This window comes from Stegostoma tigrinum, chromosome 44 (assembly GCF_030684315.1).
Source record: "Stegostoma tigrinum isolate sSteTig4 chromosome 44, sSteTig4.hap1, whole genome shotgun sequence".
Classification (NCBI taxonomy): Eukaryota; Metazoa; Chordata; class Chondrichthyes; order Orectolobiformes; family Stegostomatidae; genus Stegostoma; species Stegostoma tigrinum.
This window is the reverse complement of record NC_081397.1, coordinates 11,115,624-11,138,894: the sequence shown is the minus strand read 5'-3', so window position 1 is coordinate 11,138,894 and position 23,271 is coordinate 11,115,624. Positions and strand designations below refer to the sequence as shown.

At 44.0% G+C, this 23,271-nt stretch overlaps 1 long non-coding RNA gene across 2 annotated transcripts; it reads right to left on the bottom strand.

Moving 5' to 3' along the window:
* Positions 1–3,755: 3,755 nt before the first annotated feature.
* LOC132207065 (uncharacterized) lies at positions 3,756–23,271 on the bottom strand. 2 transcript variants are annotated; one of them, XR_009443288.1, is made up of 5 exons: positions 23,142–23,271; positions 22,326–22,407; positions 15,366–15,476; positions 9,509–9,620; positions 3,756–5,109 (listed from the first exon to the last, which is right to left on the bottom strand). It is a non-coding gene; the product is annotated as an uncharacterized LOC132207065 (long non-coding RNA). The 2 variants fall into 2 exon arrangements; XR_009443289.1 differs by having other exon boundaries at positions 15,366–15,447.

Genomic DNA, 23,271 nt, shown 5'->3' with positions numbered 1-23,271 from the left:
GGCTGAATGGCCTACTTCTGATCCTCTGGTCATATGTACACCATTCCCAAGCAATGTAGTCTCATTGTCCTGTGTTTCCTTTCTGACAGTGATGCAATGTTATTTTCAAATGTGTTAGCCATATCTTTCCTCTGTGCTTGAACAACAGAGGACACCATTTCACCAGGAGTGGTGGCACTGGTGTCTGAAGCAAGGAACACAGCTTGTAAGGTTGCAAAAGCAACACAGTGCAGGGTTCTGGAGATCTGAAACCAACACAGAGAGCACTCGGGCAACTCAACCGGTCTGACAGCATCTGTCAGCGAGTCGGGGGTTGGGGCCATGGGGCAGAGAGAGAGAGTTAGGATTTTGAGTTTGTCGACTCTGCATCCGTTCTCATTCCTTTCTGACAAGTGTTTCTATCAGATAAGGACCAACAGATGAGGTTCAGTTCCTTGTCTTGTGTGTTCCGGTTGCAGACAGTCCATTCGACTTCTCTCTGGGTGGTTAGTATAATTTTCTGTTCTCTCTACCCCAAGAAGCCACTAGAGCTTCCCCCCCGACCCCGTGCCAGGTTTAGAGCTGCAGACCGATCTGCAGAAGCTGGAACCTAATCACTCCCTTTAGATTGTCTCCCAGGGGTGGGGAGTCGGTCCCTCGAGATCATGTGCGTTTTGGAAAGGCTGTGCACAAGTAGGTCGTGTTTATCCAGCTTATTGATGGGAGCGAAAGGGAAGGGATAACTGGAGGCAATTCATTCTCTTTGATGGATCCATTGGCAAGATTGATCATGAGAAATCCTTAAATGACCAAAACAGAAATGCATTAAATGCTATGGACAGGATATTATTAAACTGGAAAGATTGACAAGGATGTTCCTGGGAATGGAGGGTTTCAGTTGTAGGGAGGGGCTAATTAGGCTGGGAATTTTTTCCCCAAGAGAGTGGAGGTTGCTGGGTGATCTTACAGAGGTCAACAAAATCATGAAAGCCAGAGATAAGGTGAATAGCCAAGGTCTTTTCCACAGGGCGGGGGAGTTCAAAACTAAAGGGCGTTGGTTTAAGGTGAGAAGGGAGAGATCTAAAAGGGACCTAATGGACAACTGTTTCACACAGAGAGTGGTGCGTGTATGGGATGAATTGGGAGAGGATGTTGTAGATGTGGGTACGATCACACATTTAATAGGCATTTAAACAGGGACGTGAATAGGAAAGGTTTAGAGGGACATGGGTCAAATGCAGGCAAATGGGAGTAGGATAGATTAGAAAACCTGGCTGGCATGGACAGGTTGGGCTGAAGGGTCTGTTTCTGCTGTATAACTGTTTGATGTGTTCCTTTTACTTGCTGCAGTTAAAGGGAGTAAATTGTGGGGAAAGGGGGAGGTGGGGAGAAACTAGTTTGTAATGCTCTCAGGGAGATGGATGGTCACAGATTACAAATTACACCACTGGTAGATGGACCGAGGGGCGTCATTCTCTGCTCCTATTTATTTTCTTTTTCAGGAATGTCAGAGGTGAAATTAGTTGAATTCCCAAAGTGTTTCCCCTCCCAGACAGAAAGGTTGACTTTACATTTGGACCCGTGCGATTTGTTTTCCATGTTTACTTCCTGTCAGTGGGTGTTACATATGTATATATAAATGAAACATCGTGTGCATTTATCTCCCAGATTATTCACATACGACTGAGATGCCAGGACCGGGCTGTTAGGAGGGGCTAAAATAATTCAAACTGATTCGCGTCCTCGAGCCTGCAATTAACATTTCTGGAAGCGAGGGTCGGGTGAGGGAGAGAAAGTCAGATCTGATGAAGGGTCCAGGCCCGAAACGTCAGCTTTTGTGCTCCTGAGCTGCTGCTTCGCCTGCTGTGTTCATCCAGCCTCACATTTTATCATCTTGGAATTCTCCAGCATCTGCAGTTCCCATTATCTCTGAAAGTCAGATGAGTGCAGGATGAAGGGAGAGAAAAGGATAATGACAGGATTGAGAAAGATAGAGAGATAGATAGAGAGAGAGAGAAATGGGGGCTGGTGGGGGAAGAGATAGAGAGAGAGAGAGAGATGATGACAGGATTGAGAGATGGAGTCACATTCAATGTTTTGGGCACAATCACTGCTGTGGCAGAGAATCCCACATGCTTCCCACTTTCTGGGTGAAGACATTTTCCCTCATCTCAGTCCTACCCTTCCCCTTTAGACTGTCCCCCGCTGGTTGTGGACTGCCCTGTTGTGACTGGGAACATCCTTTGTTGTTAGTGGGTACAGTCTGGATGGATCAAAAAGACTCTCCAGTACTCTGATACTCTTGTATTAAAGTTACATTCCTGATCACATGCCACCATCCAGATTTCATTTTTGCATCCATCGGTCAGGCCATTGATAATAGGACTTGGGACATCATGTTGCTATTGTACAGGACATTGGTCTGGCCACTTTTAGATTACTGTGTATAATTCTGGTACCTTAGGAAAAGGAAGGATATTATTAAATTGGACAGGGTGCAAAAGGGATTTGCAGGCCAATGAGACTAGTTTATTATGGAAAGCCCAGTTGGCATGAACAAGTTATGCCAAAGGGCCTGTTTCTGTACTGTGTGACTATTACTTTATTGTGAGATGCCACAAGCTTTCGAAATGAGCAAATTGACCAGGCATCTCAATTCAATGAAACTTCATTCGCAAGACTCTCCCTTATCACCACTCTGTTTCTTTCTCCCACTTTCTCCTCGATTCTCTGTCGCAAAGTATTACCCAGCTCCATCCTGGCATTCTGGGCTCAGCTTTCCAGTTGGACGTTAGACCCTGCCCGCTGCCACTGGCCACGGTACTTCAGAAGCAAACGTACAAACTTGGGGCAAAAAGCATTATGTACCTCTTTGACAAACAAAAATCCTGCCCCAAAACCTGTGGCTACAGGAATTCAACCAGTAGATTTCTCTCCATAAGCAATGACACATGATCGGGGGAGTTGGGGTGGGGCATTTTCCAGAGTTTATAGTTGAAACAGAGCATTCACAGGTGTAAGGCAAACTCTGTTTAAAAAAAAAAGTCAGAACTGCTTCGTATTTGGATGGCTATGGTACGTGGCAACAGTTAGACTGAAAACGTTCCGTTAAATGATTACACACAAAGCGTTATCGAGGTTGAAATCTCTTTTCCACAAACACAGCAGTGGCTGGATCAGTGGTTAGTTTCCAATCTGACAGATTTTTGTTTGGCTGAGATAATAAGGGGCTGGGGCTAAAGGCAAGTTAATGGCGTGAAGGCACAGACTGAAAGGTGGAACAGGCTCAGTGGGTGACATAGTGGCTCAGTGGTTAGCGCTGCTGCTGCACAGTGTGAGGGATCCAGCTTCGATTTTAGCCTCAGGTGACTGTCTGTGTGAAGTTTGCACATTTTCCCTGTGATGGAGTGTGTTTCCTCCAGGTGCTTCTGTTTCCTGGTATGCTCCAATGGATGTGCAGATTAGACATGCCCCTTCTCCCCAACCTTTGAGAGAAGCCATTCCTCCTCATCTCCATTTTCAAGCTGCCCCAACCCCTTATCTTGACTTGATGTCATCTCATTGTAGATTTTCCCACATGAGGAAACATCCTCTCTCCATCTCCTTTGTCAATCCCTCAAATTTAGCATTTTGGATCCCTCAGTTGGATCTCCTCTGATTCTTCTGAAGTCCAGAGATTATCGGCCAAAACTGCTCAGTCTGTCTTCCCAAGATAAATCTTTGGAATTATTCAGTCTGTTATGGACAAGACTAGACCAGGCCAGACCCCCTCAAAATATTTTCAGAAGGTAGTCTCTACCCTAACTTTATTTTTAAAAGCGAACGTGAAGTGCTTGTTTCAGATGCAATGCAATTGGGCAAACAACTCAATGGTAAACAAAACAATGGATTTAAACACGACAGTTAAAATGCAACAAAAGAAGGAAGAATTAAGAATAACTTAACTCTGTTGGAAATGTAACAGAACAGTAGATACAGTAACTATTGCTAATTAACTGATTCAAAATAGTAACATCCCATAAACACACTCCTTGACAAACATGTAAAATTGAGACACAGGTTCTCACGTGCAGAACTCCAATCCAGGAGGGTAAAGAGTCAACAGAAAATACAGAGACAGCAGGAGCCAGGAGACATCCACTGAAGTTTCAAAGGCATTTGAGACCCCAACAGCTTCAGATGCACGTGAAATGAAACAAAACCGAGAAATCCTGATCTGAGAGCTGGCCACACTCATTCAGCCTGGACAAAATAAAACTCAAGCTGTTTAGTCAAGCGGTCTTCACCAGCGAGCTCGACACCTCTCATTCAATCTCTCTCTCAAAAGAAACCAGGACAAAATAATCTCTTAAAGCTACAGTATCATTACAAAGCTCTTTATCTCCAATGATGTTGGGGTGGGGAGAGGGGCAAGGCTATTTGTTTTGTAATTACAACCACTCTCCAGATCAGCGACTATTCCTGTCTCAGAAGTGGACGTGGTTGGGGGGAGGGGGGGCTTTCCTCGATGGCTGCTTTGTGATGCATTAGATTGGTAACAGCGTGGGTTCAATTCATACACCGGATGGGGTTACCGTGAAGAACTCTCCTTTTGAATCTCTCCATCACCTGAGGCGCAGTGACCCTCAGGTTCCATCACCATCCAATCCCCTCTCTCCAACGGGACAGCAGCTCTAATGATCTGGTCAGACTGTGGTGAATTGACCATGATCTGTAATTGATGCACCAATTGCTTTTTAAACAGTAAATATCGACAGAAAGCTGTACTTTGTACAAACCGTTATAGCGATCATGTATCTCTCTGAAGTTGACAGCTCACCCCCATAAAACCCACCCCCCAATGCCAACCTCCCACCCCACCCCGCCACCAGAAGATTAGGTCATTAAGTAGATGCAGACCACTTTGGGAAGTTGGAAATCTTTGACGAGATTCACTTGGCAGGACTGCACCTGGAAAATGAACAGATTCTGTTTGAAGCTTTTCATCTTGCATCAATCAGGAGAAGACAGCAAGAATGGCAAATTTCAAAATCTTAGCCGAATTATGGAGAGGGAGAGAAAGAGGAACAAACTTAATGTTGCAGGTGAGAAACACAAAGTTCTGGTGAAACTCAGCAGGTCTGGCAGCATCTGTGGAGAGAGAGAAACAAAGTTAATGTTTCAAGTCCAGTGACCTGTAATCAGGGTTGACCCTTTGAAATGAAAGAGCAAGCCATTCAGTCGTATTCATCGCTACAAGTTCTGAATAATGAAATGAAATGGGATGGATCACCCAGCATCGACCTAGGCACCGGAAAAGACAACAGACCTGAAACAGCCCTGTCAGCCCTGCCACGTCCTGCTTCCTAACATGTGGGGGCTCGTGTCAAAATCCGGAGAGTCAGCATTATACTCAGAATCATACCTTACAGACAATGTACCAGACACCACCATCACCATCCCTGGAGATGTCATGTCCCACCAGCAGGACAGACCCTGCAGAGGTGGTGGCACAGTGATATACAGTCAGGATGGAGTTGCCCCGGGAGTCAACATTTATTTCGGATAACAGGAGGACATAGTACGCCCTAACACACTGACCACATTCCCTACATCAAGAACATATCAGAACAGACAAGAAGTCTCCTAAGACCACTAGGAATCAGGGGAGCACACAAGCCCACAGCCACTTTATAATAAACACTCACAAGGATGAAAGACTGCATTCTCACAACATGCAAAACCAATGTGGTCGACAAAATACCAAGCAACAACTGCTGAAACCATTACCTTAGACAGACAGGAAGGAAACTAGCCATCAGGACACATGAACATCTGCTAGCAGCAAAATGGCACAATAAACTCTTCTTAATATTGGTAAACTGACAGTGAAGGCCATCAGTTTAATTGGGACACGGTAACCATAGTAGTCCAAGCCAAACATAGACACACACGGGAATTCCAAGCAGCAGTCATTGAATTGAATTGGAAGAGGGAAATGTACACTGAGAGCTAACTGCTATATTGTTCATTTTGTTTCAAGGAGACACCGAAAGTTTGGGCACTGGAACATCAATCTGTTTGTTACCGCATTACAACTGCTTAATGTCTGAGTGTGGTCCCTTCTGGCCTGGGTCTCTGGGGCAAGGAGCCATTCGCTCTGGGTCCAGCATTGTTCATGCGAGGAGCATTGTCATTTCCTGTTTCTTTGGTGACCGGAAGTTCGGTGGAGGGACAGGTAATGGTGAGGAAGCAGAGAGGCTGCCGAAGGAATTGAACAGGCTCGGAGAGAGGGCAAAGATATAGCATATGGAATACAATGGGGAAAAGTGTGAGGTTATGCACTTTGGTGGGAATAGAGGCATCGACCATTTTTCAAAGGGGGAAGTCTTCGGAAATCTAAAGCCTTACTTCAGGAGTCCTACTTCAGGATTCTCTTCAGGTTAACATGCAAGTTCATTCGGCAGTTCATTTCAAGAGGGCTAGAATACAAGAACAGATGTACTACTGAAGCTGTATAAGGCTCTGGTCAGATCGTATTTGGAATATTGTGAGCAGCTTTGGGCCCTGTATTTCAGGAAGGATGTTCTGGCCTTGGATGGGGGTCCACAGGAGATTTACAAGATCCCAGGCTTGTCTAATGAGGAGTGGGGAGGACTGTGTGTCTGTGCTCAATGGGGCTTAAAAGGATGAGGGAGAATCCGATTCAAACTTACAGAATACTGAGAGGCCTGGATAGAGACCATGACATGAGGGGCACAGCCTTAGCATGAAGGGATGATCTTTTCGAACTGAGATGAGCAGGAACTTCTTCAGCCAGAGGGTGGCGAATCTGCGGAACTCATTGAATGTCTTTAAGACAGTGATAGATAGGTTCTTGATTGGTAAAGAGATCAAGGCCGAGGGGGAGAAGGCAGGAGAATGGGGTTCTCGGCCACAATCATATGGCAGAGCGGACTCGATGGGCCAAACAGCCTAATTTTGCTGTTATCATATGGGTCTTACATTGACTCTTACTGAGTGACCTGTAATGGATTACACACTTTAGCACCTCAGAATAAGAGCTTTCTGTCGCTACTGTCTGTACCACCCACACTAAAATGCGCTCAGGCAACTGATTGACCAATACAACTTCAGGGCTAGGAGCAGGAGGAGACCATTCCGCCTCTTGGGTGCCTATGGCCCCATTTGATACGGCACAGCTGATCCTATCTTGGCCTCAGATCCAGTTTCCTGCCCCGACTCCCATTCCCCATCATAGATTACAAATCTGTCTGTCTCCTCCTCCAACTTATTCAGTGTCCCAACATTCCCCACACACTCGGGAACAGCAGTACACACAGCACAGCAAATTCCCCAGATTCACATCCCTCTCTCCCTTGGAGAGAAGCCATTCCTCCTTATCTCTGTTTTCAATCTGTACCACCACCTTCTCCTGAAATGTTGAACTCTTGTGCTAGATAGTCCCACATGAGCAATCATTCTCTTTCCTTCTCCTTTCCATCTTATATCCCTCAGTTAGATCTTCTCTCATGCTTCTAAACTCCAGAGATTATTGGCCGAAACTGCTCAATCTCTCCTCATAAGACAAACCCCTTCCCTCAGAAAATGACATGGACAAAATCGCGTTACATCTAAGTAGTATACTGGATGTAGAACACACATCCCAAAGTGAGCTAGTCACAGTGTCGGAGAGGTCTCCAGTGCCAGTAAAAGGCCCATCGAGCCTGTGCCAGTTAAAAACAACCACCTCACCATTCTCTAATTCCATTTCCCCAGCACTCAGCCCATTGCCTTGGCATCCCAGGTGCACATCAAAATCCATCTTCAATGTGATGAGGGTTTCTGCCTCTCCCACCTTCGCAGGTAGCGATTTCCAGGTTCCCCACCAGCCTCTGGGTGAAAGCGTTGTACCTCATTGGTCCCTCCATCAAGGAGGAAACGTTTCTTCCTGCTCACCCAATCTATGGTCCCTCATCATTTGATACATCCCAATCATGTCCAGCATCTCAATCTCCTCTGCTCTGACGATAAGAACCCCAGTCTGTCCAATCTCTCTCCATCACTGGCACTCTCCAGTGTCGAAGGCAACATCCTGGTAAATCTGCCTCTACACCCTCTCCCCGTGCATTTAGATACATTCTGTCATTAAAGTGTCTTTTCTTTTATTTACAGCTCACTGTGATGTTGCATCAGGCGGGAAACATGTAAGTTATTTTGTAGTGAAAAAGCTGGCAGTTAATTTTTAACCTGCAAAGTTATGTTTTTAGCAGGTGGTTCATGTAGAGTCACCGTTGTCTCCTTAGAGAGAGAGAGGGACAGAGAGAGAGGGACAGAGAGAGAGGGACAGAGAGAGAGGGACAGAGAGAGAGGGACAGAGAAAGAGGGACAGAGAAAGAGGGACAGAGAGAGAGGGACAGAGAGAGAGGGACAGAGAGAGAGGGACAGAGAGAGAGGGACAGAGAGAGAGGGACAGAGAGAGGGACAGAGAGAGAGGGACAGAGAGAGAGGGACAGAGAGAGAGGGACAGAGAGAGGGACAGAGAGAGGGGCACAACAGCAACAAGTGTTTTACTGTTTAACCTGAGGGTCACCACATCTAAGGCAAAGGGCGACGATCATTCCCAGCAAACTCAACCAGTGCAGAAACTGAACCACACGCTTTCAGCACGACCAGACACTCAACTGAGCTAAGCAAGCCCTACATGGCAAAAACACTGGGCAACACGGTGGCTCAGTGGTTAGCACTGCTGCCTCATATTGTGTGTGTGGTTTCCACCGGATGCTCCAGTCTTCTCCCATTGTCTAAAGGTGTGCAGGTTCGGTGGATTGGTCATGCTAAATTGCTCAGAGTGTCCAGGGGTGGGTAGATTAGGGAGATTAACCATGGGAAGTGAACGGGTTCGAGGAATGGGTCTGTGTGGGATGCTGTTCAGAGGGTTGCTATGCACTCAATGGGCTGAATGGCCTACTTCTCCAATGTAGGGATTCCACTGCTGTCGAAGTTTGGCTCAATGGTGTGGGGCAAATTATACTGACCTGAACACCGCACTTTGATATGATTCATTTTCAATTTCTGAAATAATGGGGAGGCAATATCCTATTCTGTCAGATGGCTGGGATATACTGTGAGGACTTGAATTGAAATCTTGCTGTGGCATGCGGTGGATTTTGACTTCTACTTTAAACAAAACAGATCTGGAGTTAAGACTCTAATGATGACCATTGTAAGAAGCAAAGAACAATCTGGTTCACTAGTGAAGACTGACATGAGAAGTTATTTCTTCTCTCAGGGAGATAAGAGACTTTGGAACTCCATGCTACAGGGAGCTGTGTGTATTTGTGGCAGCAGGGGGAAGGCAGATTTAAGGCTGAGATTGACAGATTCTTGATCAATTGGGGAATCAAAGGGAAGGGCAGGAAAGTGGACATGAGGAATGTTGGATCAGGCACAGTCCTATTGAATAGTGGAGCAGGATCGAGGGACCGAATGGCCTACTCCCATTCCTGTCTCTGATGGTTCTTATGGGAGCAAAATCTGCCATTCTCACCTGATCTGCTCTGCACGTGACTCCTAACCCTTTGCAAACTCCTCATTGCCTTCAGGCCGAGCACGTCGATCCATTCAAGGCTATTTTGAGATTGGCATCCACTTGCCACATCCTGTTCAGAGTACAGAGAAATAACATTCGTCATCCTCCGTTTCAACGTTGTTCCAACTGTGTGCTTTTCTAAGAGGAACTGGTCTGTGTAACAACCCCAGATGTTCACAGCTCATGCCATAAACTCTCAGTGTCTTCCAGATAAAGTTTGTTATTCTCACCATCCACTCCCTCCATATCCCCACGTTCACCACCCACCCCCTCCGAATGTCCAGCTTGTAGACTCAACACTGAGATGATTCCAACAGTTTAATGTAGATCAGAGTGACATGATCTGCTTTGGGTGCAAAACCAGGAAACTGGGTTTTTATCCGCCGGATTGGGATGTCGGGGTGCTCCAAGACCTGGATGTACCTCATACACCAGTCACTGACAGTGAGCATTACAGGAGCAGCAGATGGTGAAGAAGGGAAATGGGATGTTGGCCTTCATAGTGAGAAGGTTCCAGTCCAGGAGCAAGGCTGTCTTGCTGCAATTGTACAGGGAGAGACCACTTCTGCTGTATTGTGTCTGCAGTCTGGGGTCTCCGTCTCTGTGGAAGGATGTACTGGCTATGGAGGGAGTGTAGCTGAAGTTTCCCAAACTGAATCCTGGGATGGCAGGCCTGATGGACAAGGAAAGACTAGATTGGTGGGGATTATATTCACTGGAGTTTAGAAGATTGAGGGTCGATCTCATAGAAACCTGTGAAACTTCAATGGGACTTAATAGGGGTAAACACAGATGTTGCTGATGGCTGGAGTTGGGGCTGAGGGCACGTGAGTCCACACTCAGGGGGTCACAGTCTAAAGGAGATGGGGAAGGGCTGAGGGTGGGGAGCCAATGGGATTCTCTGTCACAGAATGTAGTCGGGACCAGAGCAGTGAATGTTGTTCAATTAGTTGCATGGAGTTCTTAGGGGCAAAATGTCTTGTACAGCCACATCATAACATCCCAACTCCTACATTCAGTGTTGGAACTGATGAAGGCAACTGTTCCAAACTTGCCGTCTGCCTGGGACTCCACTTTATGCAACTATGTGCCTGCACCCATCGATCCCTCTGTTTGACAACACTCCCCAGGGCCCTACCATTAACCTGCCCTGGTTTGCCTCAGCAAAAATGCAACACCTCTATATTTGTCTAAATTAAACTCTACCTGCCAGTCCTTGGCCCATTGGCCCAGTTGATCAAGTTCCCGTTGTACTCTGAGATAACCACCTTCACTGTCCATGAGGCCACCGATTTTGCTCCTGCTCCTCATTTGCTATGTTTCTGTATTGTCCTATTTTCAGGCTGAGCAAGCAGACCAGCAACCATCCTGCATCACATACACCACCCTGAGGCACACAGATATGCGAGGGGATGAGGAACCAGGTCAAGGTGAAGAGGGAAATGTTTCTGTCAATCTTCCACGGACATTGTGAGACAGCACAGAAGAATCCCTTCAATGCCTCACAAATTGATGGATAGCAATTGTTCCTTCCAGCAAATAAGGGGGAGAAGGAAGAGAGGACAGAGGAGCGTCAGGTTTCTGCAGCTGATAAATGGCTAAGCTTTCTTCCCAGTCACTCAGCCAGACATCAACTCCAAACATGAATTGCCTTGAGAAGCCATCGGAATAACTGTCTCTCACATAACTCTGAGTGGGCCAATCTCTTCTGCTGTAACATGATCTGACCCATGATGGCAGGGATTTGAGATTTTGTGCTGTCCATTCCTAACTTGAATAACTACTTAATCTCCCATTTAGTGGGTCAGGACAGATGACATAAAGAAGTGAATCTACTCTGCATTTATTTTATAATTGTGGTGAGCTGGAAATAATTATAGGCAGGATTGTTCTCCAGCCCCATCTACATGACCCTCTAAACTTCTTCATTTTCAAATATATATCCAGCTCTCTTTTCATACCTCACATGGAATCCACCTCCACCACTCTCCCAGGCAGCGCATTCCAAATCCTAACAATGCTCCGAGGAAAGACGTTTCTCCTCATCTCACTCCTCGCTGTCTTGGTGACAGTCTTGAAATTGTGACCCCTGGTTACTGACATAGTGGAAATAGAGTATTGAACTTCACTCTCTCAAAATTCTTCATAATTGTGAACACCTCCATAAGGTTTCCTTTTAATCTTCTCTGCTCCAAGGGGAATAAGCCTGATTTCATTAATCTTTCCTTGTCAGTAAAATCCTGCTATCATTCTAGTAATCTTCTTTGAACCCTCCCCAGAGGCTTCTTCCTTAAATAAGGTGTCCAGAACTGAACACAAATCTAGTCTGAGCAATGTGGTCTCAGCAATGATTTGTAGAGGCGTAGCATTACGTCCTTCCTTTGAGACTCAATGCCTCTATTTTTAAATTCAAAGATCCTTTGAACCTGCTTCTCAACTGTTTCAACTTGCCTGGCCACCTTCAGAGAATAATGCACATGAACCCCAAGATCTCTCTGCTCCAATACTCCCCTCAAAGCTGTACCCTGAAGCTTGTTTTGTTTCTCTGTGTTTTTATTCGCAAAATGCACGAGCTCATATTTTTCTGCATTGAAATTTATCTGCCAGGTCTCTGCCCATTTGGCCAACTTGTCAATGTCCCTGTGAAGTCACTCAGTATCATCCGCACAATTCACTCTTCTCCCTGGCTTAGTATCACCTGCACATTTAGAGATTTTATCCTCAATACCCAACTCCAAATCATTTCTATAATCAATATATTTATCTACATATACCTGTCAGTTTCTCATATGTAAATGTATGACTGTATTTACCAGCCTGTATCTGTCAGTTTCTGCTCTGAGAATTGAGAGTGACAACATTAATCTGTATCTGTCAGTTTCTGTTGTGTGAATATGAGTTCCCAGCCTATGCCTCTCCGTTTCTGCCTTGTCAGTGTGTAAATGCACTTATCGAAGTACACCTGTCAGTTCCTGCTTGGTGAATGTGTGGGTGCTGTTCCCAACATGTACCTGTGAGATTCTGCTCTGTAAATAGGAGAGTCTAGTTAACAGACTATACTTGTCAGTTTATGCGCTGTGAAACTGGGAGTGTAGTTATCATTGCGTATGTCCGTTTTAGCTTTGAGAATGAGGGTGAAGTTATTCATCTCTCCCTGACAGTTCCTGCAATGCGAATGCATGACTGACATTAGCAGAAACCAAGAGAGACTGATAACTACAGTCACACCTTTACATTGTAGTCAATGTGTTGTCATCATTTGGGTGTTTCGGCAATATGAACAAGTGGGTGTAGTTATCAATCTGTACGTGTCAGTTTCTCCTCATGTATCAAAATGGCTAAGTCTCTGAAGGCCAGTATTATTTTCTGTGACTGTACAAATCACTCTGTGATAGCTATTGTTAGAGGCTGGCTCTGAATCTCTTCTGCAGTGTGTGATTTATGAGTTGAGTGTCAGTCCGTGTGGTAGGTGAGGGGGGTGAGGAAGTTCAGGACATGGGGTGATAACAGGAGGGGAACTGCTTTATTCTGAGAACCATTCTGACAAATTGTCACATATTTCCTATTTGGTCAGACAGCCTGAGATCTGTGGTACCACTGATTAAACTGCTTGTTTCTCACCAAAATCAGAATCACAGATATGGTACAGCATAGGAGCAGACCATTCAGCCCACTGTCTCTGTACTGGGAATTTTTTATGCAGCAGTTCCGCAGTAATTGTTAGGAATGTGAACTGCATCTACTCATTGTCAGCGTCTATTTGTAAAGGCCAATATGACATAAGTTGTGTGGGTATCTGGCTTTTCATAACGATCGTGGTAGTTTTGATATGTTTCCCACAGTCTCAGGGAGAGTACATGGATCTCATTCTCGTATGTTCAGTTGTGGTTTGTGTCGGAGTAGTAAACTCTGTCAAACTCTTTTCAATTGCACTCAACTGCATTGCATTTCAGTCTCAGTTTGTTTTTACATTGTGCATGAGGTTGAGTGTGCAGTAGAATCTATCTGTCACTACTGGGCACTGTAATAGTCCAATATCCTCAGGTGTAATCAGAGATTTTGAGAGTCAGTTCATATCTGGAAATTACTGAGAGGCCGTACTTCATTCTTTTCCTTTTAGCATCCACTGGCTGTGTGTGAGTGAGTTTTCCCTCGTGCTGCCAGTCTGTATCTCAGTTCCCGTCTCCTGTAGTGAATGGGAAACCACCGAAGATTTTTAATTGTTGGTGCCTGTGGGAATCATGTGCAAGTGAAAGGCAACACACTGCTACAGAAGGGACTCTGTGCTGTTCCTCAGATTCAAGACTGGAAACACAATGGGCCTTTGTAACTTGTATAGTGTAGAGTTGAATGGGGATTAATGATATAAAGTGTTGACTGTCAGAATAACATCCGTTTCTTTTTCAGTGTGTAGTGATATGCTTTTCTGAGTAATGCTAAAGTAGCAATCAGTGTAAACTGTGAAAGCCAATGGCAGTGAACAATTCAACTGCATTGCAGCTGCCTGACCACACAGTGTCGCTTGGACAGAAAAGACAAACGGGGAACTTATTCCCTGATGTAGACAGGACATGACCCTGCTCTGTGCCGTGATGGTGGAAGCAATTACTGGTACTCTTGTGTTGTTCTATGGGAGGGAAGTGGAAAGGAAAAGGAAGTTTATTTTCTGTCTTGCAGTGCAGCAGATTTAAAGTGTGAATTTCAATTTATTGAACAATCAACACTGTTCAACTCTGCTTTGAAACAAAAGGAGTATTTCACAAACCTACCAAGCAAACCAATTTTGTCTATTTTTATTTTGTGCACTGCTTTGAAAAGTAACCAATTGATTAAACTGATTTATTGTGAAAATTGTATTCAGATATCTTGGTATTTCTCTGCAACACATCCAAGGGAGGGCCAGGAGGAATGTCAGGCTCTTTATAGAAAATTGAGATTAATTTTGAAAGGGGTACCAGAGGTTTCTTGCTGGACTGAAAAAGACAAAGCAAATTCTATTCCTGAAAGGTGAAGAAAAGGAGAATGATGTTGCGATAAAGGTGGGGATGGCAGCTCCTCTGCTGCTATCATACATTTATGTGAATGAAATGTTGAATGAATGGGATGAGAATTCTTGGTACAGACTCAATAATGTGAAGGACTGCAGGCCTCTCTGACAATGGTTCTGTGAGTAGAAATCATTCCAGATGTGACAGTTTCTTGTTGCTTGCAATGTATATGGTATTGCATGGCTATTATATGTTGGAATGTGTGTTGGGATGGTTTATGCATTTGATAGTGAGAGAGAGAGAGAGAGGAGGGTGCAAGAGAGGGAGTGAGAGTGTATATTAGCAATTCTCTCAATGTCAGTCTTTGGCGCAGCACGTGTATTTGGAATTCACCTTATTTAAGTTTTGTGACTATTGAGACAAATATTCATGGAAATAATAATTGTCTGTCTGTTACTGCTAACTGAAATGTTTGCTTCAATATCTGTACTCCATATCTACTTCCCATGTGGTTGGTCAAACTAACAGCATCATCTATGTGTTCACTTGACTGTAACACTAAAAGTAACCTTACTAAATGCAGATTTCATGCTGTTCCTGTGTATATATTTTGGATGAGGATTCAGTCTGTCATTCCTCAAAAGTGAAATGGTTTCGAACTGGGGGGCTGGAAGTGACAGCACAAATAAAAGATATACACTGGTACTTCCTCAATGGTGTTTGACTCTTGGTTAGAACACATCTCTCTGGAAATTGCATTCAATGTGTGACATTGAATCTGCTATCACTGTGGCTAGGATATTCTATGCTCTGACAGCGTAACATACCTGGTGGTTGTTGTAAGATGCTGGTCACAATTGGCTTTGTACTGAGAAAACACTAAATTGTCCTGGTCCTTCAAGTATTGGCCTGGAGGAAGAAGGAATACCTCCTGTAAACTAACATCAGTTGAGATTGATCAGATTGATATTGCCAATGTAACATTCAGTTAATTATTCATTAGGATTGTTTGTTTCGAGCTATTTATTTGAACAGAACCACGGTCAGATTCTACTCCTAGCCTGAGCTTCTCCTTGTCTATTTTTTTTTCTTAAAATTCGAATACCTGGTTGAGTGAGATCCAAAAGCTAACCAACACTGATACAGCTGCATGAGTGGGACCACATACTGCAAGTGGGTATATAGATATGTGAGTTTCGTCATCGATCTATATCTGTCAGTTCCCATTTGTTGAATGCGTGAGTGTAGTTACAAATATGTACCTGTCAGTATATGTTCTGTTAATTTTGTTTTAATAAATTCACATGTAGCGATAGACAGTGAAATGCTCTGTTTACGAGCAGTACAGGCCGATCACAGTCAGCAAGGATGTACAGAAAAAAACAACTCAGAGAGGAATGCAGGTTACATTTCACAGCGTGCGCACTCGGAGAGAACAACATTAGCAAGATCATCATTATTTGAGGCCAAAGAGTCGATTCATCAATTTAATAATGAACAGAAAGAAGCTGCCCCTGAACCTGTTCGGGCTTCTGTATCTTCTGCCTGAATCAAGAGGTTGTAGGAGATTATTCATCCCTGGAACATCTATACACCGTTACCCTGTGCAGACTGATCTCAAAACTCTGTGACCTTGGTCTCGGCTCCACCCATTGCAACTGGATCCTCAAATTTCTAACCCATAGACTGCAATCAGTGAAGACAGACATTTGCATCTCCTCTACAGTAACACACAACACTGGAGGCCACCCGCCAAGGATGCAACCTCAGGCCCCTACTGTACACCCAACACTGTGGGGCCAATTTCCAAATGAACACCATCTACAAGTTTGCTGATGACACCATCATAGTGGGACACAGATGGAACAACCAGGAGTCAAAACCCAGAAGGGAGATAGAGGGCTTGATGACATGGTGCAGTGAAGGCGACCTCTCTCTCAATGTTGGAAAAACTAAAGAACTGACCATTGGCTTCAGAAAGAATGGGGGAGAACCACCATCACCGCCGCACCCCCACCCCCCACCCGCCCCGTCCGCACACCCGCTACCCCACCCGCCCACCCCCCCACTACCCCGCCAGCCTACCCCCCCGCTACCACACCCACCCCCCCGCCCCCTCGGCCCACGATGTTGTGCCGAACGTCTCCCCTAATCCTCATGTCTATCTAACCTCCACTCCTACCTATTGCTATCATCCATATGCCTGTCTCATAGCTGCTTAAATGCCCCGAAAGAGGCTGACTCCACTCTCCTTTCCAGAATGCATTCCACACCCCGACCACTCTCTGAGTAAAGAGCCCACCTCTGACTTCTCCCCAATATCTACCTCCACTCACTTTAACACTCTGCCCCCTCACAATAGCTACCTTCACCCGAGGAAAAAGTCTCTGGCTGTCCATTCTATCTATACCTCTGATCATTTTGTACACCTCTATCAAGTCATCTCTCATCTTCGTCACTCTAAAGAGAAAAGCCAAAGCTCTCCCAACCTTTCCTCGTAAGATCTTCCCTCCATTCCAGGCAACATCCTGGTAAATCTTGTCTGCACCTTTTCCAATGATTCTACATCTTTCCTGTAATGGCATGACCACAACTGGACTCAATATTCCAGATGTGGACGAACCAGACTTTTGTATAGCTGGAGCATAACTTCATGGCTCTTGAACTCAATCCCTCTGTCAATGAAAGCTGACACAACATACGCCTTCTTAACAACTCTATCCACCTGGCTGGTAGCTTTCAGGGAGCTGTGAACATGAACCCCAAGATCCCTCTGCTCCTCCACACTGCCAAGAATCTTTCCACTAACCCTGTATTCTGCTTTCAAGTTTGTCCTTCCAAAATGTATCATCTCACACTTTTCAAGGTTAAACTCCATTTACCAATTCTTAACCCAGCTCCGTATACTATCAATGTACTTTTGTAACCCACAACATGATCCACCTTCGTATCGTCTGCGAACTTGCTGATGCATTCTTCCACGCCTTCAACCAAATCATTTACAACAATCACAAATGGAAGAGAACCCAGAACAGATCCTTGTGGTACACCACTCGTAATTGAACACTATGTCAAATATTTTCCGTCCACTACTACCCTTTGTCACCTAAGGGTCAGCCAATTCTGAATCCAATCTGCCACATTTCCCTCTATCCCATGCCTCCTTACCCTCTGCATGAGCCTACTGTGGGGAACCTTATCAAACGCCATACTTAAATCCATGGATACCACATCCACTGCTCTACATTCATCCACGTGTTTGGTCACCTCTTCAAAGAATTCAGTAAGGTTTGTGAAGCATGTTTTACCCCTCACAAATCCATGCTGACTGTCCCAAATCAAACTGTGCTTTTCTAAGTGATCAGAAATCCTACCTCTCAGAGCCCTTGGCAATAATTTGCCCACCACTGACGTAAGACTAACTGGTCCGTAATTTCCAGGGTTATCCCGATTTCCTTTTTTGAACAAGGGATTGACGTTTGCCACTCTCCAATCTTCCAGCACTCTACCCGTTGACAGTGAGGGCGAGGAGATCATTGCCAAGGGCCCTCCAATCTCTTCCCTCGCTTCCCACAGAATCCTTGGATAAATCCCATCAGGCCCGGGGGACTTACCTATCTTCACCTTCCTCAAAGTTCCTGGCACATCTTGCTTCCTAACATTGGTAGGCTAGAAGAGGTCAGACTGTTGCGTACTGTTAAAAAAAAATCCTTAAGAATCCTCCGATCCTTCAGCCACTTCACTTCAATCAATGACCTCTGATTTTTGAACAGTTTCTCCAAGCAGGTTCCTCCTGTCCACTCTGTCTCTCCTTTTCACAGTTTTGTTTTCGAAAATCATGACACCCCTCAGCCTCCTCTATTCCAAGCAATATAACCACAACCTCTGCAAACTCTCCTCGTAGCTACAATCTCCAGCCCTGGCAACATTCTGGTAAATCTCCTCTGCATTCCCTCCACAGCAATTACATCCTTCCTGGAACGTGGTGACCAGAACTGCACACAATACTCCAGTTGCAGACTCACCATTTCCAGATACAGTTTCACAGTTATATCCCTACGTTTGTATTCCATACCATTGTCAATGAAGGGGAACATTCTACATGCCTTGTTTACAATTCTAAATCCTTGTACTGCTACCTTTAGTGACCTGTGCACCTGCACGCCAAGATCTCTCACTTCATCTACCGCTCTCAACATATTCTCAATTATTTTTGATTCCATTTACTGTTTGAGCTTCCAAAGTGCATTATCTCGCACTTATCAGAGCTGAACTCCATCTGCCATTTTCCTGCCGACTCCATGAAACTATCTGTACCATTTTGCATCTTACAATTATCCTCTACACTACCCACTACATGGCCAAGTTTGTGTTGTCTGCAAACTTCTCAAATAAGCCCACCACATTCAAGTCCAAATCATCAATGCAGAAAACGGACAGCAGGGGTCCCAACACTGAGCCATGCTGAGCACCACTTGAAACAGCTTTCTATTCACAAAGGCAGCAATCAACCATTACATGTTGTTTCCTGTTACTGAGCCATCTTTGGACCTCACTAAACTCACTAATACTCTAAATACTCTCACTAATACACTAAATACCTCACTAAACTCCATACAGATGGCATCCAATGCACTTCCCTCACACATTCACATCACAGAAACTGACAACTATAGACTGATAACTAAACTGATATATCCACATTGTAGAAACTGACAGAGACTGACTGATAAATATGTTTACATATTCACACAGAAGTAGTTAGTCACTGCCTATTTCTGCGATATAAATATGAGCTTATTTATCAATCTGTTTATATTCGTTTCTGCCATTGGAAATTTTGAGTGCAGTTATCTGTCAGTTTGTGTACTGCGCATATGTGAGTGCAGTAATTAATCTCTAGCTGTAAGCATCTGCTACTTCAAAACATGAGTATAATTATCAATCCTTACCTGTTAGGTCCTGCTATGTGAATGCATGACTGCTGTGATCAATCTATTCTTGTACTTGTGCTCTGTGAAATAGTGTTTTAAATTTGTCCCTGTCAGTCTGATATGTGAATGCATGAGTGTATTTACCACACTGTACCTGCCAGTTTCAGGTCTGGGAATATATAAATATAGTTGTCTATTTTTATCTGTCAGTTACTTCTTTGTCAATATGTGAATGATGTTAGCTGGAACTAACAGATAGCAATTGATATGTTAATATGTGAGTGCTGTTATGGATCTGTACCTGTCAGGTTCTGCTCTTTGAATATGATTTCAGTTATCAATCTATGCCTATCAGTTTCTGCTCTGTCAATCTGGGAATAAAGTTATCAATATTTAATTGGCAAACACTTTTCTGTGAAAATGAATTTAGTGGTTCAAACGTACTGTTCAGATGATGTCAAATGAGCCTGGGAGTGATATTTTTATTCTGTCCATATCACTTTCTGTTATGTGCATATGTCAATGTCATTATTATTCTGCCCCTATCAGTTTCTGGTTTGTGAATGTGAGGATTTAGTTATTAATCTCTACCTGTCAGTTTCAGCTAAAAGAATGAGAGTTTCACTGCTGATTTCTGCCTGTCAGTTTCTGTTCTGTCCATGTGAGTTTAACATTCAGTCTATCCCTCTCAGACTGCTGTGTAAATACAGTTGTGTAGTTATCAATCTGTACACTTTCAGCCTCTGCTTGGTGAATATGTTTGTGTAATTCTCAGTCTATCACTTGCAGTTTCTGTTATGTCAATATATGAGTTTAGTTATCAGTGAATACCTGTCAGTTTCTTCTGTGTGAATATGTAAATGTCATTGTCAATCAGTACCTACGGCAGCAGATGAGTGTAGTTATTGCTCTATGCCTGTCAGTTTCTGCTCTGTGCATCGGTGAGTGAAGTTACCAATCTGTCCCCCATCAGTTATTTGAAACCAAGACTGTTATAAACAATCATTCTGCTTTGGGAATGTGTGATTTTACCCATCAATTTCCACCTATGAGTTTCTGGCTTTGAATAGGCAAATGCATTGATCAATGTGTAACAGTCAGTTTTTATTCTGCGAATTTGTGTCTAACAACATTATTCTTGCTGTCAGTATCTGCAACATAAATGTTAGGCTGCATTTCCCCATCTCTCCAGTCAGTTTTTGCTGTGTGAATGGCCAAGTCAAATTATCAGTCCATGCCTGTCAGTTTCTGTTATTTGAATGTGAATATGTGTTTCATCATCAATTTTCTTTTGTGTGTTTCTGGAATGTGAATGAGTCAGTGTAGGTATCAATCCGTATCTGTCAGTTTCTACTGTTGTGTATCAATGTGCCTTGATTCTCTTGCAGCCAGTAATATTCTCTGTGAATATGCAACACATTCTGACATAGCTAATAGGGCGTTGAGACTGGATTTTAATCTCTTCGGCATTTTGAGACTTCTTAGTTCGTTATCAGTTGGCAGGATCTCGGAGGGGTCATATAAATGGGGCTGGTTTCCTCTGAGAACCATTCTGAATCAACAACACAATTTACAGTTTATGTGCTGAGTGTGGGTTTTATATACCGATTGTATCATATGCTGATTCTCTGTCTCAGTAAGGGATTTGTTTTTTCAGGTTTCAGTAGTATCAATGAGACATTTAGATTCTTTTTTTTGTATTGGACATCGTTAGTGCTCTTTCTTAAAAATTTTGTTTTGCACCTGTCTGGCTATTTCTATGTTACATTTTTAAACTAATACTCTATACAACAGAATATCATTTACTTCATCACCAGGATCAGAATCAAGATGAGGTGCAGCGTGGAAGCAGACCATTCAGCCCACTGTGCTTGCACTGGGACATTACATTCTGCATACTAGTTTCCAGTAATTGTTGGAATTGTGAACTTCTTCCACTCACTGCCAGTGTCTGTTTGTGCCAATTTGACATTAGTTCTCCAGTTATCAGCCTGCGAATAGCTGCAGTGCTAGCTTCGTGATGTCTGCAACCATCTCAGGTACAGTAGATATTCACTGACTCTGTACGATTGAGGGATTAATATTACACTGACATTTGTCCGTACCATGAGGACTAATGTGATTGTGCTGCAGGGAAGGTTGACATGAACATCAAGCCCTTTGTAGAAAATTGAAACAAAAAATTCAAAGAGATACACAATGTTTCTTGCCAGACTGAAGAAAAAAAAAGAAATATTAACTCCTGTAAGGTGAAGAAATGATAAGGGTGAGGATAGCAGTTCCTCTTCAGCCTCAATACATTCATGGAAATAGAATGCTGGCTGATTGGGATTTTAAAAGTTGTTCATTGAAAAAAAAGGTGCAGACGCAATGGGCTGACGGGCCTTTCTCTTGTGCTGTAGAGTTCTGTAACTTGAGGGTGTTAGTGGAGATCATTTTGAGTCTATAATTTTCTATGATTTGCAGTGAACACAAAAACAATTTAGTTGTTCCACATTGTAACATACACCTTCAGTCAGTCAGAGTGTGTGTGTGTGAGAGTGAGAGGAGGAGAGAATTATTCATCAAAGGATTAATTCTGTCCTTCTCAGTCACTGATAAACTTCATATAAACATGTTTCATCCACTTTAGTAACTCTTGTTGCACAGGTTCTTCCCATTTCTGTACTTAACATCTCACTGAGGTATGGCTGTTGAAACTATGTTGCAGCATGATCTATTGTTTGTCTTGATTGTAACTTTGAAAATGCCCTTATAAAATGCAGATTTAATGCTGTTCCTGAGTGTCTATTTCGGATGACCAATCAGACTATCCACCTTCAAAACTTGTGTCAACGTCAGTGGGCTACATACCTGCTGATTGTTAGCAGTAACTGGTCAGATTTGGCATTGTACCGAGGAAATACAACATCATCCTGGTCCTTCAAGTATTTGCCTGGAGGAAGTCAATATACAGAAAGTCTGGCTGTATTGAACTAATCAACATAACATCAAGTTCATAATCATTGGGACGTGTGTTTGTTTTTAAAAGAAGAAAACGAGCAAATTGAACAGAACCAGAGGCTTTATTCCCTGTTCTCCAGATCTGCTCCTTTTCTGGGAATTCTCATGGTACTTTTTTTTCCTGAAATAATTCGAAATCAACTGAGTGAGAATCAGAAACTGAGCAACAACTGTACTTTCATACATGGGGCTATCCGAAGAAACAGGCATGCATACACAGATCAATATCCAGCTCACAACACACTACCTGTGAAAAGGAAGAACAAAGGGCGCTATTTTAAATATTTCAGGTGAGAAATTTAACCTGGGGACTCAAATACCTGTCCTTTTCAGGGTTATAACATGCCTCTAGTCTATGTTTCCACTGTTCACGGCACTATGTCCAAAAACAGCGCGAAACTGAAGCCGAACAACGAATTTTCATCCCAGTTTAGAGGATGAACAGTACAAGACTGACCCCCCAGCAGCTTCTTGCCGCTGTGTCTCCCTCCGCAGGCCCACACACAGCCCGAGAAAGGCCTCTCTCTCCCCGCCCCCAGGCCGCTCACTCCAAGTTCCGGGACCAGTTCCTGCTCCGCTCCGCCTCTTACCAACAGCCCCCGGTTCTCCCTGAACTGAACCCGAATCAATGTCGGTCTCGGAGCCCCCTCTGTGCCCCAGACTCACATCTCGATGCGCTGCTGGAAGGAGCCTGCTATTCCCTCGCTTCCCTGGGCGCTGTTCTCTCCATTGCGGCCTGTTTCAAACAAACCTCTTCCACTCACTGAGTCAATGGCAGCGCTGGGGGAGGGCCTCA